This window comes from Choloepus didactylus, chromosome 11 (genome assembly GCF_015220235.1).
Source record: "Choloepus didactylus isolate mChoDid1 chromosome 11, mChoDid1.pri, whole genome shotgun sequence".
NCBI lineage: Eukaryota > Metazoa > Chordata > Mammalia > Pilosa > Megalonychidae > Choloepus > Choloepus didactylus.
This window is the reverse complement of record NC_051317.1, coordinates 61,492,470-61,511,001: the sequence shown is the minus strand read 5'-3', so window position 1 is coordinate 61,511,001 and position 18,532 is coordinate 61,492,470. Positions and strand designations below refer to the sequence as shown.

Below are 18,532 nucleotides of genomic sequence, written 5' to 3'. Positions count from 1 at the left end.
CCTTTTATGCATTTGCATCTTAGCATCTGTGAGAAGTAAAGAGTGGAGTTACATACCAAAAAATATAATACAATAGTATTGATATTTATAATTATCTATCTGGTTACCTTTACTGGAGGTCTTTATTTCTTTATGGCACTTTGATATACTGCCTAGTGTGTCCTTTTCTTTGATTCTGAAAGATTCCCTTTAGCATTGCCTTTTAGGGCAGATCTGGTCATGATGAACTCCTTCAGCTTTTGTTTATCTGGAAATGTCTTTATATATCCCTCATTTTTAAAAGAAATATGGGTATAAAATTTTCGGTTGGTAATTGTTTTCTTTCACTTTAAATATTTTATCTCACTGCCTTCTTTCCTCCATTGTTTTGCATAAGAAATTGGGACTTAATCTTATTGGGACTTCCTTGTATACAATGCATTACTTTTCTTTTGCTGCTTTCAGAAGTCTCTTCTTGCCCTTGGCATTTGACAGTGAGACAGCTATGTGTCTAGGCATGGTTCTTTGCGTTGGATTTCTTAAATGTGCATATTCATGTCTTATGTTAAAAATGGGACACATTCTGTCATCCTTTCTTTGAATTTCCTTTTGTCCCTTTCTCTCTTTCTTCTCCTTCTGGGACTCCTATAATGAATCAATACATTGATATGCTTGGTAGTGGCCCATAGGATTCATGGGCTCTATTCACTTTTTAAAATTCTTTTCTCTTTCTATTCCTCAGCCTGAATCTGTTCTTTAAGTTTGTATCCAGCTTATGATGTACCAAAATTTCCTTGAGTGCCAGGAGCTAACAAAAGCACACAAACTGATGCAAAAAACACCTTTCACAGTCTTTGCAAGTTAACTGTGCATTTGCTGGTTTTGTCCTTAACAACTTAGCTCTCCTATCTGAGCCTGAGTCTTATCCTGGACTTGTGCTTGCTCATGGCCTTAGGAATTCTGCTATTTACAGAAATTCCAATGTTTTCTCTATTATCTATGAAATAGATTTTTCTCCCTTCTCTGGGGTGCTCTGCTGTATAACATAAGGCAGGTAATCCTTTGACCCAGGCAGTTTGATTTAATTGTTTCTTATGCTTCGTTAGCTATCCACAAGCTGCTTCTGCCTGCAGGGCAAGTTCTTAGAGAGTGAGCCTGAGAGGAGTTTCCTGATTTAGTCTTTCAGGTTGCCACCTGATAGGCTGGCATGGAATACAGGCACCCCAGTTTGCACACTGGGACTACTCAGCTCCCTCTGGAACAGGTCCAGGAACCCCCAGTGGAATTGCAGGCTGGCTCCATACCAAGGCAGGGAAGGGTGGGATGGTGCCAGCAAGGGAAACACAAGCTTCTCCCATTGTGTTTAAAGATTTGTTTGGTTGGATTTTTTATTTGGCCCTCATCCAGTTACTGCACACCTTTAACTATTTTAAGGAAGATGGTTCTGCTAGTTTTTCAAAGATCCTGTGGGAGAATGGCACCCCTGGCTCATTTTGAGCCACTGTCTTGGCAACCAGAATCAGATCCATAATCTTTTAACCTGTTTCTCTTGTTCTCAATGATACATATATGCAAAATGGCTAGCTAGGGAGAGGGTGGTTATATCTTCTGCACAGCACCTGTGATCTGGATTGCTAGTGAGTAAAGGTTTTTCACTGTGTCCAACAGATACATTTAAGATTGGGATGGGGCTGTGGGAGATAGAGGAGAGAAGCACAAGCTGGAGGAGACTGCCCACTCCAGGGAGTAAGTCCAAGGAAGCTCACATTTCTTTTTTTTATGCAACATAATTGAGATATAGACACATACCATACAGTTATCCAAAGGGTACATCAATTAATTGATCACAGTATCATCATATAGTTATGCATTCATCATCACAATTTTTGAACATTTTCATTACTCCAAATAAAAGAATAAAATTAAAGTTGAAAAGAACACTCCAAACATCCAACCCCCCCCCATTCTGTCCTATTACTCATTTACTTTTCATCTCCATTTTTCTACTTGTCTGTCTATACAGTAGATAAAGGGAGTGTGAGCCACAAGGTTTTCACAGTCACATGGTCACACCACAAAAGCTATATAGTTACACAATCATCTTCAAGAATCAAGGCTACTGGGTTGCAGTTCAACAATTTCAGTTTTATCTTCTAGCTATTCTAATACACTAAAAACTAAAAAGGGATATCTATATAATGCATAAGAATAACCTCCAGAATGACCTCTTGACTCCATTTGAAATCTCTCAGCCACTGAAACTTTATTTGTTTCATTTATCTTCCCCCTTTTGGTCAAGAAGTATTTTTTTAAATCCCATGATGCTGGGTCCAGCCTCATCCTTGGGAGTCATGTTCCACATTGCCAGGGAGATTTACACCCCTGGGACTCATGTCCCACATAGAGGGGAGGGCAGCGAGTCCATCTGCTGAGCTGGCTTAGAGAGAGGCCACTACTGAGCAACAAAAGAGGTTCTCTGGGGGTGACTCTTAAGTGCAATTATAAGTAGGCTTAGCCTCTCCTTTGTAGTAACAAGCTTCATAAGGGCAAGACCCAAGATCAAGGGCTCAGCCTTATAAATTAGTAGACCCCGAGGCTTGTGAGAATATCAGGAATTCCCCAGAAGGGGAAGTTTAATATTTTCACATTTTTCCCCAGTCCCTCAAGGGAGCTTTGCAAATACTTTTTTATTCTCTTCCCGAATTACTCTGGGATGTATTGAGGCTCCACACTAACCTGGATGACTCAAGCAGATTTCATTCCCTATTCAAGATTCCATATAATTATGGTGTTTGAATAAACTGACCATACACGTTAAATTATATAGTGTGCTACAGAAAACAGATTTTACACCAAATAAACATCTTTTCCTTTGGTCTCACGTAGAGGTTGAAGTTTTAAAACACAGTCAATATCATCCTTTATCCTTTAGTCTGATTTACCTTAGTCTTAACCAGATCCATTTCATTCGTATCTCTAATTGACCTCTGATCTCTTTTTCAGCTTCTTTAACAGTTGCTCTATGGGGTAATGCTGACATTCATAGCTGCTGAACTCTGGCTCTGAGTCTCAGGTGTCACACATCTAGATACCTGAAGTTCCAGGGATGGACCAGGTTATGCACAAATTGCTCAGCATCTCAGAATTTAGAAATAACCATTACAACTCAGGAATAGATGTGACTGCTATAAGAGCTTACGATCTAAGAATGTTTACAATAAGCCTTCCCCTGATAACCTATGCTCTCAGATTCAATTCTCAGAGTTTGCACGTTATAGTTAGTCCATATTAGTGAGGCATTATAGTGTTTGTCTTTTTGTTTTTGACTTATTTCACTCAACATACTGTCCTCAAGGTGAAGTCACCTAGTTGCATGCCTCATCATCACATTTCTTAACAAGACTCTTTATTGCAGGCATCAAAATTGGTATCATCATTGGCTCTTAGAATAGCAATCACCAGGGTCTTCAGTCATGGATGAAATTCAGGGAGATTGTCCATGGGAAACAAGATATTGTTAGTTTCCATTTCCCCATTTCGTTTTCCTGCATAGAACACTGATTTTGTGCAGGTATTCCTTTTTAGTAAAACAACCCTGTGCCCCAGGGGAGGCTGCTGCCGGCCCTTGTTCTAAGGGATGAATTGTGATTATCCCAAACCAGTCAAGGCCATCCCTTTCTCCTGTTGGCGAGTTTAGGTGTGGGCGCTCAAAGAGTTTCTGGCCAGTGAGACAAGAGCGGCCCTTTTGAAATGCTTGTAAAATGATACACACAAGAAGAGAGAGTGTCTAATTGTAGTAGTCATTATCATGTCTGGATGTGATGCCTGAAATTGTGACAGTTATTTTCAACATGAGGGGAGCTAGCCTGAGGATAAAACCCACATGCTGATGGTGAAAGAGCAGAAATACGGTAATATCTTTGAGCTGAGGGTATTCTTGAACCATTGAATTAATGAACTACGGGGGTGCCCTACTCTTGGACATCTTGTTATATAAAACCATATTTAAAAAAAAATGTTTTAAGTCACTTGAATGGGGTTTTCTGTTACTGTAGCCAAAAGCATCCTAACAGAGTTGTTTAAAAAAAATGATATTGAAACAATATTACTCTATTACTACTGAAAGCAAGTCTGGAGATAGAGGGAGGACATCTAACATTAAGGTCAGAACACCATAAAGGATCATCCTGAGAACTACTGTTATAAACACAAGGAGTAGCTGGTCATCTACTGACCAGGAGGAAGTAAAATATGTTGGACGAGTCTTGTTGCTGTTGTTGTTTTCTTTTTTTTAAAACATCATTATATGAAGCTGGACCTGACATTGTGGGATTGAGAACATCTTGACCAAAAGGGGGATGTGAAATGAAATGAAATAAAGTTTCACTGGCTGAGAGATTCCAAGTGGAATCAAGAGGTCACTCTGGTGGACATTCTTACACACTATATAGATAACCTTTTTTAGGTTTTAATGCATTGGAATAGCTAGAAGTAAATACCTGAAACTCTCAAACTGCAACCCAGTAGCCTTGACTCTTGAAGATGTATGTATAACAATGTAGCTTACAAGGGGTGACAATATGATTGTGAAAGCCTTGTGGATCACATTCTCCTTTATCCAGTGTATGGATGGATGAGTAGAAAAATGGGGACAAAAAACTAATGGAAAAATAGAGCGGGTGGGAGGGATGATTTGTGTGTTCTTTTTTTACTGTTTTTTTTTTTTTTATTCTTATTTTCACTTTTTCCGGTACAAGGAAAATGTTCAAAAAATAGATTGGGGGGATAAATGCACAACTATATGATGGTACTGTGAACAACTGATTGCATACTTCGGATGATTGTATGGAATGTGAATATATCTCAATAAAATTGAATTTAAAAAAACATCATTATAGGGCATGGATCTCTGCCCTCCCATTCCTCCCACAGCTGGAACTGAAGAAGGAGCCTCATTAGGACATGGTCTGTGGTCAAGGGACAGGGTAAAGCTAACTGCCCCATGTGTGGGCTTGGACCCAAGACTATGACCTCAGCTAACCAAACAAATTAAGTAGCTACAGGTGAAAAAACAAATTTTGACCAGCTTCAGGGAATGAGAATTTATAAAGCTCTGTGGTTAGAGTAGGACAGCATGGAACCTTCTTCATCTTATGGATTTCCCCCTATTAATTTAGGTTGTCCCAAGTTCTAACTTCAAAGTAGGATGTTGGGCAACCACTGGATAAAGAGAGACCAACCACCAACCCATAAATAACATATATGAGCAAATAGCTCAGTTTTGGCTCTGAGCTATGAAATAAGAAACGTTCCTCTCGAGATCAAACACAAAGTTATATTTGTTGAGCCAAGAATATTTTTCTAGAGAGTAGTGGTCAGGTTGACTATAACCCAATTATTTCAGGCCTTAAATGCTTCAACTCAAATAGCTTCTCTTTGGTCTTTCTGCCCCCAGAATTTTTCTTTCTAACCCATTCTGCTCCTGTGGTGAAGCTTCCTAAGATCATTTTCATTATCTCCTTCCCCACCTCCAAAACATTCAATTGGCTCTAAAGCCATTGAAGACATCCTTTAATTAGCATCTGCCCAGTGTGCAATCCCACCCCCACTCCTTCTCTGAGAGCTACTTCCTCCTGGAGCTGGGCCCCAAAGCCATGTTTATTCAACATAACATGACTCCTATTATTGTACTAGGAATAGACAATCAGATTCTCTTTCTCGTAAATTGGGAATTGGAAGTCCAAGATGTTGGTAGCCTCTGCTGGTTATTTGCATTGAGGAGATGTAAATGGGTGAGCTGTGGGGTGAATTGTTTCACACCATATTCTGGAGAAGACAGAAACCCATGTGCAGAGAGGAAAGAATGAGGCAGACATGCAGAGATGTCTGGATGAGAAAGAACATGACTGGTGTGGGGTGGAGAGATCAAGACTAGGAAGCTTTCAGCCCCAGCTCCTGTTAGCCTTTCATTCCTGACCCAGGCCTTGGGGATGCCCAGCTGCCCTTTCTGTGCTTGAGTTCTTCCAAATTCCTTTGTTTTTAATTTATCTCACTCCTTTTGGCTTACACTAGTCTGAGTAGTTTTTTGTTACTTGTATCTAAAACCACCTTGTCCAAAGTTCAAACCCTTAGCTTGGCATTTAAGACCATCCCCAATATGACTGTCACATGCTCTTTTCCTCTTCATCTCCCTCTGCTTTACTACATGGTGGTGGTGTTCATTTGTACCAGTCTTTCTCCCTTCCTCTCACACCTTGTACATTTCTGGAATTTGTTTCACATCATTTCCTCTACCTAAAATATTCTCTTTCCTCATCATGTCCTAATTGGATCCCACCCATTTTTAAGGATAAACTCAATTCTCCTCTTCTATGTAAAGTTTTCCAGAAGCTCTCCAGCACACAAAAAGTTCTCATTCTTTTGAACCTCTATATTGTTTATTGTTTCTGTCACCTACCAGGAATTAACTTTCTTCCTACCTCCCTCCTTTTCTGCTTCCCTCACTCTCTTCTTTCCTTCCATTCTCTCTGCCTAGCTTCCTTTCCTCCTCCACCTCCTTTCTCCTCTTCGTCTTCTTCCTTCTTCTCTAATAAGAGCTATGGTAATGTGGAGAAATAGATCAGTTTTAAAGAAAACCTTGATGATTGAAATCTAATATAGAGTTTGGGACTAATAGGAGAAACCAAGAGATATATCTCAGGAAGTCAGAGAAGGAGGAGAGTGGCAAAAAAATATATTTAAGTATGTCTAGTAACTAAAATAATATTAACTGTTTGGGAATTCGTGAAATATGCATGTTCATATGACTTTTTATTCAGCTTAGCCAACAACACCTACATTGAGGTTGATAGAGCAATATTGAATAGAGCGGAGATGGAGAGGGAAAAACAAGAGGACATAAAGGAGAAGATGGATGATGAGGTGTCACAGAAGATGAAGGTAGTGTGTATGGGAGTGAATGGGATAGAGAGGCTGAGAAAATAATGAGATGGTGGCAAGTCCTTCTTCCTTCTCCTCACCTTACAGGAGAAATAAACTTTAATGCTGACTCTGAATCTATCTCTTCTCTCAGGGAGGAGAAGGGTTAGGAGGAGAACTCATGAGAATAAAGTAAATAAAGAACGCTAGGATGACAAGGAGGACAATGACACCTGCTTCCCTCAGGCAAGGCAGACAGAATCTCCAGTCTCTGACCCTGGGTGGAGTACTCCAGTCTTTATGGCAAAAATTAATCCATGATGACAGTTTAGTATTTTAAATAATAAGGATATGAATCCTTATAGTCCTGCCCACTCATTTACTTAACATTCACTTAACAAACATTTATTGCACTCTCTGTTTTCAGATGATTCATTAACATATGAATTAGTCACACCATAATCCACAACCAAAGTCTGATAATACTGACAATAAACATTATTTCTCCATAGCCATGTTGATGAGGCTCCTCTTTTGACTCACCTTTGATCTTCAGTCCAAGAGAGCTCCCCATTCCTGTCTGTCTGAGGTCTCCCAAGACTAATGCTTCACGTTTTGTGGCTGGGCTTGAGTCCTTTTCACCTCCCAGTACCTGCTCCAGAAAGTAGCTAAAGATCACTAACACCATGAGCTTGCTTAGGCATATCCTCTGGTTACCTTTTACAGACAGCACCCTATAAGGTTTGAGGCCCAGAACATATCACACTTAGCATCTAGCTCCTTCCTTGAATGATTTTATTCAGTTGTATCAGAACATCAAATACAATCTTATGGGGAAAAGATGTTACCTACAGGTTTTAGCCCTGATCATGGGAAGCTGAAAAGAGCATTCCATTTGCTCTTTTTTCTAGTCTAAACCCTTATGGAGACCGACCCAGTACTACATGTTGATCTTGAATAGCCTACAGCTTAATGGGAAAAAAACTTACAGAACTTATATAAACCATATATATAAGCATACTAGCCTGTTTGTTTTTAGAACTACTTATACAAATAGAGAGCAACCTTCTCCATCAGTTCTTCACCCTCCCCCACCATGTCTACCCTAATTCTCTTTATTATATACTAGAGATGGCACTAATCAGTGTTGTAAAGGTTGGAGTATGTGTTGTATGTGTATATGTCTTTCTGGGCTTTCTGTTAACATGCAAGTGAGAGGGAACTGTTTAGTTTTTATTTTAATATAGTTTTATTGAGATATATTCACATACCATACAATCATCCACAGTGTACTATCAATTACTCACAGTACCATCAGATAGTTGTGCATTCATCTCCAGAATCAATTTTTGAACATTTCCCTTACTCAAAGAAAACAAAAATAAAGATAATAAAGAACACCTAAAATGTTCCATCTCCCCCCCATCCCACCCTATTTTTCATTTAGTTTTTGTCCCCACTTTTCTACTCATCTGTCCATATACTGGATAAAGAGAGTGTGAGCCATGAGGTTTTCACAATCACACTGTCACACCATGTGAGCTACATAGTTATGCAATTGTCTTCAAGGATCAAGGCTACTGGGTTGCAATTTGACAGTTTCAGGTATTTCCTTCTAGCTGTTCCAATATACTAAAAACTAAAAAGGGATATCTATATAGCACATAAGAATGCCTTCCAGAATGACCTCTTGACTCCGTTTGAAATCTCTCAACCACTGAAACTTTATTTTGTTTCATTTCACTTCTTTTGGTCAAGAAGATTTTCCCAATCCCATGATGCCAGGTCCAGGCTCATCCCTGGGACTCATGTCCCACATTGCCAGGGAGATTTATACCCCTGGAAGTCATGTCCCATGTAGAGGGGAGGACAGTGAGTTCATCTGCCTAGTTGGCTTAGAGAGAGAGAGAGGCCACATCTGAACAACAAAGAAGTTCTCGGGAGAGACTCTTAGGCACAATTATAAGTAGACTTAGCCTCTCCTTTCCAGTAACAAGCTTCACAAGGGCATGCCCCAAGATTGAGGGCTCATCCTACCAAACTGTCAGTCCTCAAACTTTGCAAGAATACCAGTAACCCAGGTGGGGATGTCCAACATTTCCACATTTTCCCCCAGTTCATCAGGGGGGCCCTGCAAATATATTTTTATTCTCTGCCCAAGTTACTTTGGGATGTATCAGGATTTCACACTAACCTGTACAAACCTACCAGATCTCACTTCCTATTCAAAGTTCCATGTAATTATGATGTTTGAGTAAATTGACCATACAAGTTTTTTAGTATGCTGCAGAAAATATAGATCCTGCACCAAATAAACATCTCTTCCCTTGATCTCACACAGAAATTGAAGCTTTAAAACACAGTCAATATCATCCTTTATCTTTTGGCCTGATTTGCCTTAGTCCTAACCAGATCCGCTTCATTCATATCTCTAATTGAAGTCTGACCTCTTTTTCAGCTTGTTTTAACAGCTGTTTAGGTTTAACAGCTCATTTTAAAGAAAGTAAAGCCTATCCCTTACCACAGAAGCTATTCTCCCAGATTCTGCTCTATTTAGCATTCTGAATCGTGCCCCAGGTCCAAGGCAGCTTTAGATTCCTGCTAAGCATATAAGCCCTGCTTCTTAGCCTTTCCTCTTTCACTTGAGAAATAAGCACATGGCAACTAACATCTCTGCCGTTGGTTCTCTGGGAGGCCCCTTTAGTTCAGGATTTACTACTATTTGTGGATTGAGCAAGAAGCATTTCCAAGGGATTACATAGTATTAAGCTGCCATCAGGATGCACTGAAAGAAGTCCTGCCTTCCCTGTTGCTGGGGAGTTGTTTTTTCCTTAAATAGTCAAATCTGTGTTCTCTTTTTCCTCCCCACCATCCCGCCAAGGTCATAGTACACCTACTGGGTATAAACTATTACTCCTAGGAGGCTTAACTTCTGGGTGTCTCTGTTTTTTTATCTATGTAGACTCAAGGTCCCGGAAAAGGTAAGCGTTGCCCCCAAATCAACCCAAATTATGATGTTCCGGAACTTTAAAATCCTTTAATTGGAGGATTTTAACTGCCTGGTCATCTAATTGAGTTTATATGATACACTGTTCAAATCCAAGTCACAGCTTTGTGATGATGTAAGAAACTAATTTCTTCCCCAAACTCAGATACCACAGATACAACTGAAAGGTTCACAGCAAGGTCAATTCCAATCCTGTCACATGCTGATCAGCTCAGCCTGGAATTGCAAAGCAGGAAATTTTAGGTTCCAAGAGGTATTGGCACAGTGCCTAACACATACCAGCTCTCTGGTAGATACTTGTTAATTAATGGATACAGTCTTAATACCAGATGTCATCTTCTAAAACCCTTATTTTTCTTTATATATAAAAAAAGATGCTGATGATTTATGCATGATACAAAAAGAAATTGTCAATCGCAGAAAATAAAGTGAACTGTCCCCCACAACTGCCTACATAATTTGTGGGGTCTAGTGCAGAAGGAAAACACAGGACCCCTTGTTCAAAAGTTATTAACAATTTCAAGATGGTGACAGCAGAGCATTAAACCAAGTGAGGGTCCCCCTTCTGGGTGCAGGTCTCACGCCCACATAGTCAGCCCTAACCCCCATCTGATTAATATGTATTGAGTGCCTCCTATTTACAGGGCTTTATGACCATTATTGTCATATACTTCCTGATCTTCTCTCAACTCACAGCAATCAGACCAGTCTCAGGGAGATTTCTTAACTTGCTCAAAAGCATCCACAAACATTCTGAAAGACTGCATATACAAAGTGAGATTTTTCTAAGCCTAAAGGACTTTTTCACTAGGCAGAATGTGTGTCGATTCTAAACAACATGGGCTGTCTCCTACAATTTTCCTTCATTGACTTATACAGATAATAATAATAAACTCTGAGACCTCACAATGTGTCGGCAATGTTCTGGTTGTTTTAGGTATATTCACTCATTGAATGCAGTCCTGATCACAGTGCTTTGCCAGGATCTGGCAGGAAGCAGAAGGCACAACTCAAAGGGTTGGCTGAGGAGATTATAATGGAAGGTCTATGTGCTGGTTTGTATATTTATGTTCCCCAGAAAAAAGCCATATTCTTTAATGCATTCTTGTGAGGGCAGACATATTAGTGTGGATTGGGTTGGAACCTATTGGTTGAGTGTCCATGGAGATGTGACCCACCCAACTGTAGGTGATAACTCTTGATTGGATAATTTTCATGGAGGTGTGGCCATGCCCATTCAGCATGGGCCTTGTTTAGTTTACTGGAGCACTATATAAGCTCAGACAGAAGGAGCTCATAGCTAGCTGGAGCTGAGAGATATTTTGAAGACCGCCGTTGGAAGCTGATGATGCAGACATTTGGAGAACATCATTTTGAAACACAACTTGGAAGTAAGCAGACATCAGCCATGTGCCTTCCCAGCTAACAGAGGTTTTCTGGATGCCAATGGCCTTCCTCCAGTGAAGGTACCCTTTGTTGATGGACACTTTATGGCCTTAACACTATAACTGTGTAATCAAATAAACCCCCTTTATAAAAGCCAATCCATTCCTGGTGTTTTGCATTCTGGCAGCATTAGCAAACTAGAACAGGCCACTTTTAGAGATGCAGATCATATTAAGGGGATCATTAAGGACTATGGGTACCTCTGGGACTAGCAAGATCAGGAAACTGTTAGCATCCTGTACCTGAAGGATAAAGGGGAGAGGACAGAAACAGCACCTGGTGACATCTTAGCCATGGCAGAGAGGCTACTTGTCAGGTGCTGTGGCCATAGATAAAGGAAGACAGTCACTGCTAAAATACTGCCAAGGGAGGGCAGGAGTGGAGGACAAATGCTCCAACTCTCTTTCCTGCTGCTCTTGGATCTCCTGTGTCCTGACTTCCCAGGGTTCATGGTAGGGTAGAAAGCAGCAAAGGCAAATGAAAAAACCCATTTTACAGATGATGAAATGGGGACACAGGGAGGCTAGGTAACTTGCCCTCATCACACAATTAAAGTAGCAAAGCCAGGATTCAAAGTTAGGAAGTCTCGTTGCAGAACTGGAATACTTAACACTGTGTTTAAAACATGTTTCAATGGTCTAGAAGAATGTGGCAATAAACTATCTGCTATCAAATTCATTCATTTGGAATATTGAAATTAGGGGAAAGCCACCCTGGACAAATAAAACTGAATTTTAAATTATTATAAATGCATACAATTGGATTACCTTTAAGTTGAAGAATAATTAGGACAAGGAGTACAAAGCATTGCCTGGAGGAAATTGTTTGGGGGAAATTTTGGTTTTATGAAAGGAGAGGAGTGGTTTGCAGTTAGCTGCATTAATTTGGAAACAGGGGAAAGAGTAATTGAGAAGAACACTTTCTTAGAATACATATTTTCCTCAAATTTATATTCTTTATAACTTGTTTAAATCATACATTCATTCAATGACTATGTATTGAGAGCCTCCCATGTGTTGTTTTAGGTGCTGGGGATACAGCTATAAATGCAACAGATGAAACCTCTACCCTCAAGGCACTTAAGCAGGAGACAAATAGAATAGCATTTTGAAGAATAATAAAAAAGAATAATAAGGGGATAGAGTGAAGGGTATGAGCAAGGGGTGCTATTTTTTTTTCAACTTCCAGTGTCTTTTATTTTTCCTATATACAATAAACTCATTTACTCAATATTGATAGAGAAATAACCACACAAAATTAGAATTCTATATGCAGCACATGGCCTCTGTAACAGAACTTGGCCTTCTAAGGTAGCTTATGAACTTTACAAATTACCCTTTGCTTTTCCATTCTAAGGTTGCCACCAACAAACCACCCCCAGTTTTTTACTAAAAGTACTTAAGTCAAGTTAAATGATGATCCCTATAATTAGCAGGTGAAAAATTCCTCAATTTGTCCTAAAAAACTGTTAAACCTGAACTACCATATCAAATTTCAGCAGATGAAACACCAGAAATAGGTTATGAGCACTTGTCTTTTGTCTGAGCAATTCAAGGCTGACTTTTCAAAAGAAGACACAGGTTTCTCATTAAACTTTGTTTTAATGGGTCTCAAAATTCTGTGACAGATTTTTGGCCGTTGCTTCCATTTAAAAAGTACTGATTTTAAAAACTAATAACTTAAAGCTGCCACACAGAAACAAATGGTCCAGGGAAACTAAGATGGCGACTAGGTGAGACAGGGCAAAAAAACACCTCCATGAAAAATACTAGATAAAAAGCAGAAGGTGACCCAGAATACCAGTTTCAGCAATGCACCAGCTGGACAAGGTCTGCTAGAACCACAGGGACTGTGCGCTTGGTGAAACCAGGAGTCTGCATTCTGAAACAGGTGAGTAAGCTGGCTGAAAGTTCCGTGGCTGCACTGTGGTATGGGGAAGCCAGGGGTTGGCATTTGGAGACGGACTGGTTCTTTAAAAAAAAAAAAAAAAGGAAAAACCCAGGAGCAGCTGCAGTTGTGACGGTGGGAACCATGTAGTGAAGCACAGCAGGAGCGGGCTGAGCCAGCCTCTTGGTGTCTGGCGTGGAGGATAGCCCACTGCAGATTCCCTCAGGGCCAGGGGAGTGGAGGGGAGAGCCAAAAGGAGAAAAAAACTCCGCTGCTTGCAGCTGGCTCCCTGGAGGGCTGGAGACACTCCTGTCTGGGGCCGTGCCCACAGCCCAAAGCTGCACCAGTTGTCCCGGAGCTGGGAAGGAGGAACTGTGCAAAAAGGGGGGTGGTTGAGACACCCCATTCAGCCATCTTTTCATCAGGATGAGAGCACCCCTGCACAGCCTGCTGGCCTGGGGCTTCCCTTGAGGGATGGCGCGCACTTGTGACATAGCACAGCCTTCCCCCAGCAGAGGTCTTGGAAGATCACAGCTGAGAAGGGGGACCCACTCGGAAAACCCAGAGATGCTACATCAATGCTGGTGGTTTGTAGGTCAGTGACAGAGAAAATCTGGGGCAAAACTGAAATGAAGGCTTAGACTCTTGCAACAGCCTTGAATCTCTGGGTACACCTGGGAGGTTTGAATATTAAAGCTGCCCTGCCTCCCTAACCACCCAGACACACATCCCACATTCACGGCGGACAGCTCCAACAACACCCCCAAACTGAGTTCACCAGCTGAACCCCACAAGAACCATTTCCCCACACACCACAAAGACAAAGTTGAGGAGAACTGACTTGAGGGGTATAGGTGACTTGCAGACTGCATCTGCTGGTTAGTTAGAGAAAGTGTATGCCACCAACTTGTATTTCTGAAAAATTAGATTGGTATTTTTTTTACAACTTGAAAGAACCCTATCAAGCAAAGCAAATGCCAAGAGGCCAAAAACAACTGAAAATCTTAATGCATATGATAAAACCAGACAACATGGAGAACCTAATCCCAAACACCCAAATCAAAATATCAGAAGAGACACAGTACTTGGCACAATTAATCAAAGAACTACAATTGAGGAATGAAAACATGGCACAGGATATAAAGGACATGAAGAAGACCATGGCACAGGATATAAGGGACATGAAGAAGACCTTAGAAGAGCATAAAGAAGAAATTGCAAGAGTAAATAAAAAAATAGAAGTTCTTATGGAAATAAAAGAAACTGTTAGACAAATTAAAAGACTCTGGATACTCATGATACAAGATTAGAGGAAGTTGAACAACAACTCAGTGTCATAAAAGTCCACAGAACAGAAAATGAAAGAACAAAAGAAAGAATGGAGAAAAAAATTGAAAAAATCGAAACAGATCTCAAGGATATGATAGATAAAATAAAACATCCAAATTTAAGACTCATTGGTGTCCCAGAAGGGAAAGAGAAGGGTAAAGGTCTAGAAAGAGTATTCAAAGAAATTGTTGGGGAAAACTTCCCAAACCTTCTATACAATATAAATACACAAAGCATAAATGCCCAGCTAACTCCAAATAGAATAAATCCAAATAAACCCACTCCAAGACATATTCTGATCATGCTGTCAAATACTGAAGAGAAGGAGCAAGTTCTGAAAGCAGCAAGAGAAAAAGCAATTCACCACATACAAAGGAAACAACATAAGACTAAGTTGTGACTACTCAGTGGCCACCAAGGTGAGAAGGCAGTGGCATGACATATTTAAAATTCTGAGAGAGAAAAATTTCCAATGATGAATACTTCATCCAGCAAAACTCTCCTTCAAATTTGAGGGAGAGTTTAAATTTTTCACAAACAAATGCTGAGAGAGTCAGCCAATAAAAGACCTGCCCTACTTCAGATACTAAAAGGAGCCCTACTGACAGAGAAACAAGAAAAGAGAAAGAGATATTTAACAGACATATATAGAACCTTACAGCCCAAATCACCAGGACACTCATTTTTCTCTAGTGATCATGTATCTTTCTCCAGAATGGACCATATGCTGGGACATAAAACAAGCCTCAATAAATTAAAAAAAAAAAATTGAATATATTCAAAGCACATTCTCGAACCACAGTGGAATGCAAATAGAAGTCAATAATTTTTGAATTGTAACTCCACTATTTACTTCATACATGATATAAAATACACAAACTCTAATGACAAATCAGTGGTTTTGAACTCAATGTAAAATATGTAATTTTTGACAAGAACTATATAAAGGTGGGGGAATGAAGGAGTATAAGAACACAGTTTATGTGTCCTATTGAAGTTAAGTTGGTATCAAAGAAAAACAAGATTTTTATGGATTTAAGAGGTTAGTTTTAAGCCCCACAGTAAACACAAAGAAATTATCAGAGAATATGACCATAGAGATGAAAAGTAGAGTATGAGTTAAGAGAAATGGGGGAAGGGGCAATGGGGAGTTAAGTTTGCTGTTTGAGGTGAAGAGAAATTTCCAGTAATGGATGGTGGGAAGGAGATAGCATTACAACAACTAAATGTGATTAATCTCACTAATGGAATGCTAGGAAGGGGGTGGAATGGGAAGATTTATGCTGTATACATGTTTCCACAATTGAGAAAAAAAAAAAAAGACAGTCTAAGTAGAAGACAATTGAATGCCAAGGATGACCCTGGATGGGATCTGAGGATGGAGGACTGGAGGCTCAAAGGGACACAGCTGAGACATAAGGAAAAAAAAAAAAAAGGAATATAGAATGTAAGCTTTGTATCAATGTTGAATCTCTTGTGCTTCTTAGCTGCATTTAATGGGATTGCATAAAAGAATGTTCTTGTTCATGGGAATTGTATATATGAATTATAGTGTTTGTTCAAGGATGTGTGCAGCTAGCTCTCATATGTTCAGAAGACAGAGCAATGGATGATGGACGATAGACAGGGAAGAAGGGAGGAAGGGAGGGAAAGAAATAGTGGTGTGACAGCATGTTAAAGTTGGTGGATTAGGGTATCGGGGTAGGGGGGTCAGGATACGCTGGAGTTCTGTGTATGGGGTTTGTATTTTTTTGCAACTGCTCCTAAAACTTTGCATTTATTTCAAAATAAGATTAAAAAAAAAAAAAAACAATTACACACACACACAAAAAAAATGGTCCACAAAACATTCCTTTCCTTCTGAGTTTTATGATGCATTGTTATGGCCAACGATGCATTAAACTGAAATTGCCAATTGAGACAAACAGTACTGAGACCATTCTTCCATCACTGATTAAGACTGGGGTGGCAGGTGTTATAGGTAATGTTCATTTAGCCTTCTGAGCTTTCTGGGCAGACTTGGTGACTTCCCAGCTCCAGCAGCCTTCTTGTCTACTGCCTTGATGACAACCACAGCAACTGTCTGTCTCATATCACAAACAGCAAAACGACCCAGAGGGGGATAATCAGAGAAGCTCTCAACACACATGGGCTTGCCAGGAACCATAAACAATGGCAGCATCACCAGATTTCAGAAATTTGGGGCCATCTTCCGGCTTCTTACCAGAATGATGATCAATCTTCTCCCTCAGCTCAACAAACTTGCAAGCAATGTGAGCTGTGTGACAATCCAGCACAGGTGCATAGCCAGCACTGATTTGGCCTGGATGGTTCAGGATAATCACCTGAGCAGTGAAGCCAGCTGCTTCCATAGGTGGATCATTTTTGCTATCACCAGCCACATTGCTATGACGAACATCTTTTACAGACACATTCTTGTCATTGAAGCCCACATTGTCCCCAGGAAGAGTGTCACTCAAAGCTTCATGGTGCATCTCAACAGACTTTACTTCAGTTGTAACATTGACTGGAGCACAGGTGACCACCATGCCCAGTTTGAGAACACCAGTCTCCACTCTGCCCACAGGGATGGTACCAATACCACCAATTTTGTAGACATCCTGAAGAGGCAGACACAAGTGTTTGTCAGTTGGGCAAGTGGGTGGCAGGATGCAATCCAGAGCTTCAAGCAGCGTGGTTCCACTGGCATTGCCATCCTTACGGGTGACTTTCCATTCCTTGAACCAAGGCATGTTAGCACTTGGTTCCAGCATGTTGTCACCATTCCAACCAAAAATTGGCACAAATGCTACTGTGTGATGGTTGTAGCCAATTTTCCTAATGTAGGTGCTGATTTCCTTAATGATTTCCTCATATCTCTTCTGGCTGTAGGGTGACTCAGTGGAATCCATTTTGTTAACACCAACAAAATTGTCTCACACCCAGTGTGTAAGCCAGAAGGGCATGCTCACAGGTCTGCCCATTCTTGGAGATACCAGCTTCAAATTCACCAACACCAGCAGCAACAATCAGGACAGCACAGTCAGTCTGAGATGTGCCTGTAATCATGTTTTTAACAAAGTCTCTGTGTCCTGGGGCTTCAATGATGGTCATATAGTACTTGCCGGTCTCAAATTTCCACGAGGAGATATCAATGGTGACACCACGCTCGCGTTCAGCTTTCAGTTTGTCCAAGACCCAGGCATACTTGAAGTACCCCTTTCCCATCTCATCAGCCCCCTCAAATTTTTCAATGGTTCTTTTGTCTATTCCACCACAGTTGTAGATCAGATGGCCAGTAGTGGTGGATTTGCCCAAATCTACATGTCCAATAACTACAATGTTGATATGAGTCTTTTCCTTTCCTATTTTGGCTTAAGAATCAGCAATGGTTGTCACAACACCTGTGTTCTGGCAGCAAACCCATTGCAAAAAAGTGAGGGGAGCTATTTAATGTAGAATGATCAAGAAAGTTCTCTTTGATAGGGAGACATTTGAGTAGAGAACTGAAGAAAACCTCTGTTTGATTGATGGTACAAAAGTGAACTTTATCCCAGTTACATCAAAAAGAATTTTAGTTCTGGAAAAGGAACCGCAGAAATGCTTGCATTCTATAAATGAAGAAACTGAGGTCACAGGAGGTTAAGTTGTTTATCTAGAGCCATGGAGTGAATACTTATCGATGACACTTGAGCAAAACATCACATAATAAGGCTCTCACTCTGTCATTCAAAAAATATTATTGGGTTCCTGTTATATGCCAGGTATCCAGTCTTAAGCTTTCTTTGTACTGGATTCTATTGTTTACTGCTTCTGAATTAACTTCAGATTAACGAGTTTTTATTGTGTGAAAGTTTTAGCTGCCTTGATATATGGGTTCTCTTTGTGTGATATGTGTCAAGATGCCCTGGAACGTAAACAAAGTCCTGGCAGTTGTGGCTGTTGGAATGTGGTAGATAGAGTCAG

The 18,532-nt window shown here is 40.3% G+C and overlaps 1 pseudogene; it reads right to left on the bottom strand.

Annotated features, from left to right (window-relative positions):
* Positions 1-16,554: 16,554 nt before the first annotated feature.
* On the bottom strand, positions 16,555-17,929 carry LOC119506320 (annotated as a pseudogene).
* Between the last annotated feature and the right edge of the window lie 603 nt (positions 17,930-18,532).